The 14,266-nt window shown below is 34.8% G+C and overlaps 2 non-coding genes and 1 pseudogene across 2 annotated transcripts; all 3 read right to left on the bottom strand.

Annotated features, from left to right (window-relative positions):
• Nucleotides 1-545: 545 nt before the first annotated feature.
• LOC120167152 lies at nt 546-706 on the bottom strand. Its single transcript, XR_005520010.1, has one exon. It is a non-coding gene; the product is annotated as a U1 spliceosomal RNA (small nuclear RNA).
• Nucleotides 707-1,490: 784 nt separating this feature from the next.
• LOC120167154 lies at nt 1,491-1,651 on the bottom strand. Its single transcript, XR_005520012.1, has one exon. It is a non-coding gene; the product is annotated as a U1 spliceosomal RNA (small nuclear RNA).
• Nucleotides 1,652-3,325: 1,674 nt separating this feature from the next.
• On the bottom strand, nt 3,326-3,478 carry LOC120167155 (annotated as a pseudogene).
• Between the last annotated feature and the right edge of the window lie 10,788 nt (nt 3,479-14,266).

Raw genomic sequence — 14,266 nt, 5'->3', positions numbered from 1 at the left:
ATCTGTCGGGTCTTGAAAATATGAAAGACCAAAGGGAAAGGACCATGCAAATTTAGCCATACCATCCCCCACCTTGTTGCTCTCTTGAGGTGCATAAACAAATTGTAGATGCCATGCCCTCCGAAACAAATCAACTACATGAAGGAACCATATGGGAAATATTATCCATCGTCGAAATGTCTTATCTATCAATTTCCATGCCGTGTCCCAAGCTATTTCCAATCCTACAAACATGTTGAGGCAATAAAAAACTCCCCACAGCTCTGCATCCAGCACTGACCAGCAACCTATGGCTTTCCTAATGCCTTTAATCCATCTACCATTTGAGTCTCGCAAGACACCACCACACATCGCCGGTCCCCCGTATCGGTCTTCCTAGCTCTATCTGAGTTTAATCAGTTTAATTTACACCACCACGACAAAGCAATTGCCACTCTGCTGTGAGTTGGACACTTCCATACCGAGAGCCGAATTTGGGGTGAGGCTTGCACTGCAATATCCTGACTGCTTCAAGCTGGTAAATCAAACAATTGTACTTACGTTTGACGAGGACCGCGCGAACGCAGGCCCCCATGACCACAAATTATAACGTAGGCTCTCCCACTTGGGGAGACCTTAGGCGTGCACCCCTACCAAGTGCAATGGAGGTCACAAGCCTAGGCCATGAACCGTATTGATCGTCCATTGACCCCGTCCAGGTAAGTATGTTGCAATGTGGCTAGGTGCCTCTTATTTATTAGCTCCAGCTTGTGGTTCTTCCTCTTTCTTACCCGATATGGGATCGGTGCTTCATCATGATTCTCCACTTCCCCGGTGACTGGTGAGGCTGAATGAAGCTCCTAAACAGATATACAATGTTGAACTTTCACTACAAAGAATCGGAATGAATATCGTTCTTGTTCTCATCATTTCCATACCTGCAATACATCATTTATATAGTATGAATATGAACTACAATGCAGTTAAACCTAAGTGCTTGATATAACAACCCTAACCATCCTTACTGACAAACCCAGCTTCAGCCACGTATCATCTTAGCTGTTACTGCTAACTATATTCAACACACAAAAGAATATACGAGACTCCTAAACAGATTAGAATCGGTTTCCTTGCTTCTTTATGTCACTGATCAAAAATGGTTGTAAATCAACATGGACTCTCGAATATGGTCATATGAACCAAGTTAAATGTAAATATAGAAGATCGATTCTTTCGAATAGTCACAGAAAAATTTCATTGCCAAAGATGCAACTGAAGTAAATCTGTTTTCCATCTAATAGATTTTCATTCTCTTTCGAATGGTTAGATTAGAATCTCATTGCCAGAGATTCCACTGAAGTAAGCTGGCATTTCATCTTTGATAGATTTTCATTTGTGTTATTTAAGTAAAAACAATTACTGACATTGATAGTCTTGGTTGGATTGATATGAACAGTCAAATTAGTAATCAGTAAGAAGATCCAGATAGATGCGCTGTGCATTACTTGTGAAAATGACAAGAATATATCCAGTCCCCACTAACACAAATTATGACGTAGGCTCTCCCACTTTGGGGAGACCTTAGGCGAGCACCCCTCCAAAGTGCAATGGAGGTCACTAACCCAGGCCATGGACCTTGACGATCGCCCATTGACCCCGTCCAGGTAAGTATGTTGAAACGAAGCTAGTTGCCTCTTATTTATAAAGCCCCGCTCGTTCCCCCTTATCGTCCTTGGTCGATGCGGGATTAGTGCTTTATCATAAATAGTCCTGTATATGAATTTTTCCTGCTGACTGGTGAGACTGAATGAAGACACGGGGGATTTACTAAGAATATATAAAACTCTAAATAGATTAGAATCTGCTTCCTTGGTTCTTTATATGACTGACTGAAAATGGTTGTAAATCAGACATGGACTCGGTTTCGAATGGTCATAAACAAAGTGAGATATCGGAGTCTGCAAAAGCTTTCCTCATGGCTAGCGCCAAGAACTTATCTATAAAATCCCAGGAATTATCTGCGAGAGTTTCTAAAAGCTTTAATTGTTTCTCAGATCAGATCAGATTAATCCCTTTTCAACATTTTTGCTTCAAAGATTATACTTTGAAAAGCTTAATATTTAGTGCTGTAAGTTGAGAAAGAAATGGAGGATAAGAATTTCATTGCCAAAGATGTCACTGAAGAAAGCTACTTTTCATCTTCATCATTGCATTTTACATGTGAATCATTTAAGAAAACAATTGCCACCGATTTTCAGCTCGTTGATGAGGAACTGGTTGAAAGTGCAGTTCCATCCGAAGGGAAACATTTGTAACATTTACAATGTTTATTATTCATATATGCATATATATGGTTCAAGAGACTATTATATGCTTGTGTTATTATTTAGTCAATATAAGATCCTAAGGAACTGATGGCAGGTTCAATAAACAATCGATTAGGCACATATCTTACACAAATCCATTTAAACAAATATATAATAGATGATATAGCTCATAGTCTTTGCCTAACATGGTGTTGTTCAATTAGGAACTTTGAGTCAATCATCACCATAGAAGAGTACAATGGCCCTGACGATGATGCGATGCTCCACCGTTGAAACAACCGATAACACACATCATTACAGTTGAAAACAATAATCCAATTCATCCATGGTGACCCTCGTGGAACCAAATCTTCTTCACAAGGAACCCGAATTTGCACCCCACACAGTCCGTTGTTATCGGCATAAATCTTTGGATCAACCAGCGTATACATTTGAGGACCTCCAGGAACATTACTACCAAGTTTCTTGTTGCTCAAGTCTAAATAATTTAGTTCCTGGAGCTCGGAAAATGTTCCTGGAATTTCACCATTAAGGTTATTGTGTAACAAATCCAAGATCTCAAGAATTTACAAACTCACTGGGATTTTGCCAAAATGTTCATTGAATGAAAGGTTAAGTAGCTTCAAACTTTGAGAACTCCTAATGAATGTGGAATTTCTCCTGATAACTGGTTCTTTGACAAGTCCAGGAAAGTATAGATATCCCGATTCCGGATCAAGAGGCCTTGCTTTGATATCAGACATTGACTCTCTTTCGAATGGTCATATGAACCAAGTTATATATCAGATATCAACTCTCTTTTGAATGGTCAGACTAGAATTTCATTGCCAAAATGCCACGGAAGAAAAGTTGTTTTTCATCTTCTTTGATGGATTTTTGTTTGTGTTTAATTTAAGGAGAAAAACAATTGCTAACATTGATAATCTTGATTGGTTTGAAATAAACAGTTCCTTGAAAGAAAGAAAAAACTACTGATCTAAAAAAAGTTGTTGATGGATGTGTGGTTTGAACTACAAAATAAGATGGTTGCGCGAACGCAGGCTCCCACTGCCACAAATTATGACATAGGCCATCTCACTTTGGGGAGACCTTAGGCGAGCGCCCCTCCTAAGTGCAATGGAGGTTGCTAACCAAGGCCATGAGCCTTGTTGATCACCCATTGACCCGAATATATAAAACTCTAAATAGATTAGAATCTGTTTCCTTGTTTCTTTATCTAACTAATTAAAAATGGTTGTAAATCAGATATGGACTCGGTTTCGAATGGTCATAAACAAAGTGAGATATCAGAGTCTGCAAAAGTTTTCGTCAATCCAATTTGCAGGGCAATTTTCCTTGGTTTTAAACACTATCCATATGGTTTCAATTCTCTCTTTGTTTTTGCAGTGAACCAGTTCATTGTCTTGGCAACAACTAAGCATAGTTAGAGCTTCAACAATGATGGTTAGAGAAAGTTGAGAATTTTGGCGACTTTCTTTGGCTTTAAGTACGTACCCAAATTGCTTCAATCTCCTCTTTCTTCTTGCAGTGAGTTTGGATGGTTTTAGAATGTCGAGACTTTGGGGATTTGATATATGGACGATGAAAGAATATGGAGTTAAAGAATCTTGGACCCATGAATTGGCCGAATGACAAAAGGTGCTCACAACTAATATGTATGTCCGACGGGATGAACCGACAAAAACCAAATACGATCGACTAAATATTAATCCGCGGAGAGGAAAGATTTCCAACTTAGGAATGAACATTGAGTTTACTTGCAGTAATTTATGATGAAATCAGAGCATCATTTGATTCAACAAACAGCTGCCTTTCTGAGGTTCTCAAATTGTATTAATTTTCTTCTCCCCCACACCCCAGCCTTTTACATTCGCATCTGAGAAGATTTTATAGGAGAACTGTAACATCTCAACCCGTACCTGACCCGAATACGAGTATGAGATGTCACATTGATTTTTTAAAACAATATTCTTACAAAATATCAAAACATTTGAACTCATATTAAGAAAATACAATAATATACTATTAAATTATGTTCGTTATAAAATTTTAAGGAAAAAACGTATTTATGAACAGTAAAATACGGTATGAACAGTACCATGAACAATAATGAACAATACCGTGAATAATACTGAACATTACCATGAACAATACCGAATGTTAAAATTTTCCAAAATGCCAGAGGGGTACCGATACCCTGCTATAGGGTACCGATACCCTGCTACAATACTGCTACAGTAACTTTCGACAAAACATATAAAACTCACGAAAATTTAATCTTTTAATACTATAAAGTTCTCATTTACATATATACGTTTAAAACGTTACAGAACTCGATCAGAGCATATCAGATTCAAATCTTTTATTACATGCCAACTAAATTCTATGTAATCAAATACATGTAATTCAACTACATTTATGATCTGATCTTCGATAAAGAGAACTGACCTGTCTTGTTCCTCTTTACTTCTCTTTTCTCTTTCCAAACCTATGTGTGAAACAATCACACGCTAAGTCGATGACTTAGCGAGGCATGAAATCATGTAACATTACTCTACTCATAGCAATGCATAAATAATTAATACTATCATATATCATATAAAACATTAACATGCTTTTCAATACTCATACTATTGTTACTAATTCCTTATGATCATATAAGCATATGTTGAACATTTCTATACATATCATAGAACACATATATCATTTCACAATAGAGTACACATAACATCACATAATTCATGTAAACACTTTTGATATCTTTTATAGGCCCATGTACATTACCGAGAACTCAAGGTATTCGAGTACATTGAGGTTATGCACTATTGCTGTCACCATAGCTCGTATAGGGTCCCACTAGGGGCTATGAAATTTGTCCCGAAGGACCTCTGTATTTGTCCCAAAGGACCTATGTATTGTATTTGTCCCGAAGGACCACTCCTTAAGAACCATATACATATTCCAATGGATCAAATATGTGTCTCAAAAGACCCTGTAAATGTTCCAGAGGATACATATATGTCCCGAAGGACCATGTGGAACCCTCGAGTCTTGGCATGCCAACTATACCTGTAGCTCTCATATTATATACCATGGGCATTATTCTTATATTTCATATGTTCATGTACTCATGTCATTTTTCTTGTGATCACATATACATTTTCTTCTGTCTCATATCATATGTGCATATCATCACGTAATTTACTTTTTATGTCACTTTTCATATGATTTCATATTCATATGTCACATAGCTTGTATCACTTTGTATGGTTTCACACATATATATATATCATCTATGTTCATTTACTTAATCTCATAAGTTCATATTTCACATAGCATATAGAATAACATTTAACACATATTCTCATTTTCATGTACTCATATATACATAAGAACTATATCAATCATATGCTTGTACTTATGGAATCATGCACTAAACATGGAAAATAGAATTATCGTAAATCCTATACAATGATGTATAAAACATTCATGTATAACACTATGCATGTATCACAAATTAAATAACATTTTAGGAGTCACTTCTTACTATAGTAACTCCATCACTGGCTTATCGCAAGCCAATGTTTGTTCGATAGCATAAGTACAATTAAATTGCACTCACCTTAGCCTTGCTTGCTTTGATTCAATCCTAATTCTTTGACTGTTCCAGAACTTGTTTAGGCTCAATATCTACATAAACATAATTTTCAAGACGATTATAAGAAGCCTAAACCTTATAACTTGATATCAATAACTTAAGCTAGTTTAATGAACCAAAAATTCCATTTTTCCTTTAGGGGGTATCGATACCCCCCTCCATAGAGTATCTGTACCTCTGGAATAATCTGTAAAACCCAGAATTTTATTGTTCAAATACGAAAATTCACTATTTCTAACTACAATTCTTTATATTTCATCCCCTTTTATATTCTTAACTCAAATACACATACTTAAACTAATTTTATATCCATTTATCTCATCTTAAACCTCAAAATCCTCTCCCCTTTATGAACTTCAAGAATCATACCTATTGGGATTTTTGGAAGCTCGAATCGACAACCGGAATTGCTTGCAAAAAGGGTCGGGATCAGTTTTTGTGTTTAGGGAGTAAGGAGATTAAAAGATAGAGAATTGCACAGCGATTTAGAGTGGTTCGACTTCTCAACCAAGTCTACATCCACTACCTTAGCTCCTCACCAAGGATTTTCCAACAAATTTACTAATTTGTTCTTTCTTTTGAGGACAAAGAGTAACCTTACAAACTCCCTAGTTTTTCAGGGCTAAACTAGAACCTTTCCCTAGCTTTTACACGGGATTAGCTAGAACCTTTCCCTTTTACAAAATGATAAAAGAAGTAAACAAGAAAACCTCTCTAAGGTAGGTGTTTACAAGATTGAGCTCACAAGAACAAAAATATTTACAAGAGAAAGATGAAATAAGAATGAAAAACTCTTTTCTTGTGTTTAATTACTTGGATAGTTGTTCTCTTTATTCTTCAAATGTCCTTAGCTTGTATTTATAGCTTGGAATGTGTTTGATGTTGTATATAGCCGTTGGGGATGTTTTGGAGCCGTTTGGGGATGATTTTTCTACTCAAAAAGGTTGCCCATAACATGGTGCATCGGTGCACTATCATGGTGCATCGATACCCCTTCATTAAATTCAAATAAACTACCCGTTACTAGTCGTTGCAGCCTTTGTGCATGGATGAACAGAAGGATGCATGGATTCACAGAAGGATGCATCGATGCACAATAGGATGCATCGATCCACTAGGTGCATTCGAAATGGAGTGCATGGATGCACTAGTGCAGGTGCATGGATCCACTGCAGGGGTGCATGGATGCACTTTGACACCCTTTAGCATGTTTGCTCAAATCCGAATTTCATGGACTTTGAATTATTTTTGAAACCTTTTAAAAACTTTGAATAAATTCAATTCAAGTCCAAAAACATTTTTCCTTAAATTTGTTATATCGAAATATAATTCAACAATCTCCCCCTTTTTGATATAACAAAACATTTGAAAAATTATTTTTGGCAAAACTCCCCCTTAATAAAATGTTTAATGAAAAAGATACCAATTGGTAACAAATACCAATTGTTTGAAAATATATGAAAATGTTGCTCCCCTTTTCATTAAGAAATTAAATTTTTCAAACCAAAACTTCTCCCCCTTTTTGTTATATAAAAAATAATTCAATCTTTGAAGTTCAAAATAACTTTGGAGAGTAAGTAGTAAATTTGACATTTTAAAACTTATTTGAAAAATCAAAGCTCCCCCTCAATAAATGCATTCCAAACAAAATTTAGCTTTAAGAACTTGACACTTAAACAAAATTGAATTTCAACAAAGAATAACAAACATGTTAGTAGCTCATGAAATTTAATGTATCAAAGTCTAAAATACTTTATGCAATATCAATTGTTGAATTTAAGATATCAATTGCCAAAAATGTTATGCTTTTGAAAAAATTTGATATCAATTGTTAGATATATATCATTTTTATTTAAACCACATGCATAAACATTCAAATTTAGGTAAAAAATTTAAAATTTGTAAACACAAAGTATTTGAAAAGTTGATATCAATTGTCAGAGAGATATCATTTGCATTTAAAACCAATTTTGACCAAAATTCATTATGATGAACTAAAAATTCTGAAAAATTATTAAGACATTAAAATATTCATCATAATTTTCTTTTAACATACATGAGATACATAATTATTTAGAATCAAAACTCATGCATGCTTAAAATTAAATGAGCAACCAAATAACCAAAATTAAAAGCATTAAGCTTAGAGGTTACCCATTCCTTTTTCATGTATGGCTAGAGCATCTTGAATATCATCATCTTCATCACCATTGCTCCCACACACCTACAAGAGACATTCATTTTGATTTTGGTATCCAAATTGCTTTGGATCCTTGGACGTTAGTTTCATTGCCCCTTGCTCCCTTAGGAAACCATACTTGTCTAATTTTAAAATGTTTTCCTTTCTTTAAAGGACAAGTATGTTCTTTGTGACCATGATAATGACAATGTGAGCATATTGTCATTATTGAACTAAATGAATTATTTAAAATGATTTCTTTTTCTTTTGTTAAGCATTCAAGCTTAACTTTTAAATCAAAATTTTCTTTTTCAAAACTTTCAATTTTTATTTTTGAAAGCTCTAAATCCTTTTTCAAAATTTCATTTTGGCTTTCAAAATCTATTTTTTTTTTCAAAAGAAAATCATTTTTTATTTTAAATTTTGAAATCATTTTCTTATATTTGGATGCTCTCAAACTCCGAATATAACCTATTAAAAGCATCTTGTAACTCATCAAACGTATATGAATTAAATTCAATTGAGTTAGAAGATACCTCGGGCTCTTCACAAGCCATTAGAGACACCACCTTTGTTGGTTCTTCTTTATTGCTACCATGGATTTCCTCAAACTTATTCCAAAGCTTCTTGGCACTTGAACACGAAGAACCTCCTTCATAGATTTCAGGATCAAATGCACACAATATCATGTGCATTGCCTTGGCATTAAGTTGAGCTTTCTTCCGTTCTTTGTCACTCCACTTCTCCTTCTTCTTTGGAGAAGAGTAGCCATTCTCGATTATCTCTCATGCTTCAAGATCATTGGATTGGATGAATACCTTCATTAATTTCTTCCAATGATGATAGTTAGCTCCATTGAAGTATGGAGGCTTGTCGTTTGGTAGGGAGTCTTCCATGTGGAACGAGCCGGAGGTGGAAGTCATCTTCTCCGTTGTGTCAGAAATTGGTAGAGTTTCTTCTAGGATCGTCTCAATGTGGTTAAACCTTCTAACGAGTTAGGCTCTGATACCAATTGTTGGGATTTTCGGAAGCTCGAATCGACAACTGAAATTGCTTGCAAAAAGGGTTGGGATCAGTTTTTGTGTTTAGGGAGTAAGGAGATTAAAAGATAGAGAATTGCACAGCGATTTAGAGTGGTTCAACTTCTCAACCATGTCTACATCCACTACCTTAGCTCATCACCAAGGATTTTCCAACAAATTTACTAATTTGTTCTTTCTTTTGAGGATAAAGAGTAACCTTACAAACTCCCTAGTTTTTCAGGGCTAAACTAGAACATTTCCCTAGCTTTTACACGGGATTAGCTAGAACCTTTCCCTTTTACAAAATGATAAAAGAAGTAAACAAGAAAACCTCTCTAAGGTAGGTGTTTACAAGATTGAGCTCACAAGAACAAAATATTTACAAGAGAAAGATGAAATAAGAATGAAAAACTCTTCTCTTGTGTTTGATTACTTGGATAATTGTTGTCTTTATTCTTCAAGTGTCCTTAGCTTGTATTTATAGCTTGGAATGTGTTTGATGTTCTATATAGCCGTTGGAGATGTTTTGGAGCCATGTGGGGATGATTTTTCTACTCAAAAATGATGCCCATAACATGGTGCATCGGTGCACTATCATGGTGCATCGATACCCCTTCATTAAATTCAATTAAACTAGCCGTTACTAGCCGTTGCAGCCTTCGTGCATGCATCTATGCACAACAGGATGCATTGATGCACTAAGTGCATTCGAAATGGAGTGCATGGATGCACTAGTGCAGGTGCATGGATGCACTGCAGGGGTGCATGGATGCACTTTGACACCCTTTAGCATTTTTTCTCAAATCCGAATTTAATGGACTTTGAATTATTTTTGAAACCTTTTAAAAACTTTGAATAAATTCAATTCAAGTCCAAAAACATTTTGCCTTAAATTTGTTATATCGAAACATAATTCAACAGTACCCAATTTTCAACATGTTCTAAATTCAATTCTAACACTTTATACTTCTTAATTCCACTTATGACAAGTCAAATTTGACTTCCACTTATAATAATGAACTCTATTCCAAGATTTCATTCAAGAGCTCAAAATCTTTAATCTCTCATATACCTTTCATCTTATTGTTTTAGGACAAATTAAGTTTTCCTTAAGCTTAATTATCATCTAATGATCATAACCCAACCTTTAAATCAACAAATAATCAAGAAATCAGAAACTTACCTTTGAGCTTAGAGATACGGGAGGAAGAAGAGAAAGAGGGAAGAAGAAAGAGTTTTAAGATAACTCTTCCCCCCACCCACGTGAATCATTTATTAAGGAAAGAAAGTATATTTCCTATTAAATGACCATTTTGCCCTTTATTTCATTTCATTATTACTAAAAACTTTCAGGAAATATTTTCAAATAAATTATTGAACTATTCTTTTGAGTTAATCGATCGATGAATATGGCCAAGAGGGGGGTGAATTGGCAATTAAAATTTCGGTGGAAGCTTTTGCAGAAAATTGAAAGTAATTGCGCAGCGATTTAGAGTGGTTCAACTTTTTCGACCAATGTTTACGTCCACTACCTTAGCTATCCACACTAAGGATTTTCCAAAAATTCACTAATTTGTCTTTCTTTTGACGACAAAGATTATCTTTACAAATCCCTTAAGAATTATACCCCAAATTCTTGAGAACACTCTCTCCCAAAGATAACAATACAAATTTTGCAAACTTACAAGAAAATCCTTACAAGGCAAGATGTTTGCACAATTCTATAACAAAGAAAGAATACTCAAGAATAATACAATTGAGCACAATAAGTGTTCTTGAAAGCAAAAATGAATATTGAATGAAATAGGCTTGAAAATGTTCAAACTTGAGGTTTGATGTTTTCTCTTTGATTATCTCTTGATTCTTGTTGATTCTTGTTTCTTATTGTTTATTAATGGCTTCTAAGCTTGTTTAAATACTCCTTCAATTGATTCTGAAAGTTGGAGATGATTAGTGGAGTCAATGAAGCCGTTTAAGTGTGAAAACCATTAATAAAACAGCTTAGAGCGTGGGGGGAATCGGTACCCCCTCATAGGGAATTGATTCCCTAAGTGTAAATTTCAAATATTTCAACCATTGAACCGGGGGGAATCGGTACACCCTTGGGGAGAAATCGATTCCCTTCGAGTAATCTATTTTTTCTTGGAGCTAAACCATTCAGGGGGAATCGGTACCCCCTTGGGGGGGAATCGGTTCCCTCTGGACAATCTGGAATTTTTGGCTTTGAAACGGTTCGAAATACTTTGTAAAATTGTTTTGAAATTATTTTAAGATTGAAACTTAATTTTACACTTTGAGTAAGGATTAAAAATGACATTTGAAAGATTTGGAGTAATATTTTGATATTCGAATAATTATATCGAATATACTTAGAAAATCTTTTGTAAAATCTTAAAATTCATTTAACTTAATTTGTTATATCGAAATATCAAAATGTTTTCAACAATCTCCCCCTTTTTGATATAACAAAACATTTTAGTAATTTTAAGATTTTGAAATCAAGTTTGAAATTACTCCCCCTTACTCTAACACTTCTCCCTCTTATTATACTTCTCCCCCCTTTTTGTTAAATCAAAAAGACTTTAAAATGTTTTTAAGCAAGGATTTGAAAAGCATAGCCAATTGATTATAAATGAATATAGCTTAAGCTGCTAAGATCAAAGATCAAGAGAAGAGTTAACCATTAGTTTCATAATCAATATTCATGATCAAATGTGAAATGACATAATTGATCATAATGCAACTAATATGATGCAATAACGAAGAAATTTTAACCAAACCAAATATATAGAAATATAAGTTCAAACATCCATAAATCCAAACATATAAGCATTCAAAGACAAAACAATCCACAAATTCAAGCATTCCAAAATATCCAAAATGTTAAAACAATAAGGTCAGAGTTGTTTCCAAGAGAACTAAAGCACGACAATAAATAAAGAATCCGTAGGAGGATCGGAAGGAGGAAAATGAGCGTGCATTGCGGCCATGTCATAAGTGAGTGAATTAATACGTTCATTCATTGTTGCGTTGTTCGCGCGCATATCCCGGAGAATCTCCAATTGTTGAGCTCCCAAAGTGGTCAAATTGGATTCTATGGAAGTGAGGCGTGAATCCATGGATGCATACCAGAAATCAAATGTCTCCATAAAGGATTGAAAATATGGAGGCATTTGATCCTCTTGTTATGCTTGTTCCTCGTGCTGTTTTGGCTCATCGTCGGCGTCGTCTGCTTCCGGAGGTTGCTCATGGGTACGAACCCAAAGACCAGTTCCTTCATTGATCTTCCATCCCGATTTAGTTAAAGAAAATAGGTTGATTTGGTTTTTTAGGGGAAATGAAGCATCAAGACCAACCCTAAGCCCGACTTTTTTAAACATATTACTTAGAATACAACCGTAAACTAGAGATGGACAAATTTTCTTATTTTGAACAAGATTTACAGTTTCGACAAGTTCAGCAAAGATACTCTGTGGTAGGTTGATTTTAAGATTATTTTGGACACAATGTAGCCAAAATAAATCCAAGGCTCGAAGAATGGAGTATTAGCCTCCGGATGGTCGAAACCACCAAGAGATCATAAGATGAAGGAAACGGTCGTGAAGATCTAAGACACTCACACTATCTCTCCGTTTATACTGAGATCCTACCATTTGTTTTTCATTATCTAACCTGTTATTATCTAATCCTAATGTGGTGGCAATGTATTCCGGGTCAAGATGAAAGAATCATCCTAGAAGATAGGATCGGATTCCTATGGTTACGGTTTTCTCCTGGTTTTGAATGCAAACAGCATTAGAGTAGAAGATACAAATGAGTTGGTGGTAAACTATAGGTTCGAGCTCAAAGAGTTTATCAAATTTCCACTTTTGAAGGGTAGGAAGATGTCGAAAATTGATGTCTAACATGGCTTGAAGAGATGGAATTCGTTCTTCCCGGATTTTGTATGACTCAAAGTATTGAGAATACCTAAAGAGAAGATTTTGCCTACGACATGGTTCATTAAAACACAAATTAAAATAGTCATAGAAGGATCATCGGGATTGGGATTAGGAATTTGTTGGATAGGAGGAGGATTTTGAGGTTGGTTTGATCGACTAGAGGAAGGTCTAGAGCGTTTGTGAGACATGATTTAAGATAATCGGAATGGAAAGAATAACCTGCAATTTTAAAACACATGTATGCAATATAATCAATCCCAAAACTCAATTGAGTCCTCAATATCCCAAGGTTCTCTAAATCAATCCTAATGGGCAAAGTTTTTGAAAACTATTGAAAAATTAAAGTATTGAAAATCAATATACATATAGTTTTCATAATCACAACATAATCAAATCAAAACACAACAATTTGAAAAAATAGTTTTTTTTTAATTTCAAAAATTTCAAAAAATTTGAAAATTCTTGTGTTTTTGATGAAATTAGTTGTAGATTATAGTTCTAAACCAAAATATATGTAATGCCCGATCACTATTTTAACCTAGTACTAATTAAAACTAGTCCCATGTTCAAAATCAACAAAATAGAAGTTTTAGAAAAATACCTTGAAGATTTTCGAATTTTGTGAGAATGTGATGATTTTTGCACTAGTTTGATGATTCCAACAGGTTTAGAAGTTGATATTTGAAGAAATTCCGACTAGAAATCGATGTTTTGAAGCAAAGTGGAGATTTGGGAGATAGAGAGAGAGAATGGCGGCAAGAAGGAGAAAAAGAGAGTTATGAGAAAAATAGGTATTATGGCTGTGTAATATCCATAACCTCCAGGGGGTATCGATTCCCCTACGGGGAGGAATCGGTTCCCCTTCAAAGGGGGAATCGGTTCCCCTTCAAGGGGGTATCGATTCCCTCTGCACCAAAAATGCTAAAATCTGATTTTAAACACTCAAAATGCTAAATTAATTTTCTCTAGTGGTATTAGCAACTCAATATATTGAAAAATAATCACGTTCAATCAATTAATTTTACCCTTAAACTACATTTGAACATAAAATTAATTTTCTCTAAGAATCATAAACTCCCCCTTAAAAGCAACGAAAGCAATAAAAAATTATTATAAGCATTTTTCATTTATTCTTAAAAGTGCTAAAATTATTTTAAACA

The sequence above is a fragment of the Hibiscus syriacus genome, unplaced genomic scaffold (genome assembly GCF_006381635.1).
Source record: "Hibiscus syriacus cultivar Baekdansim isolate YM2019G1 unplaced genomic scaffold, ASM638163v2 tig00111670_pilon, whole genome shotgun sequence".
Lineage (NCBI taxonomy): Eukaryota > Viridiplantae > Streptophyta > Magnoliopsida > Malvales > Malvaceae > Hibiscus > Hibiscus syriacus.
The sequence above is the reverse complement of the archived record's forward strand: the minus strand, read 5'-3'. Positions and strand labels throughout refer to the sequence as shown.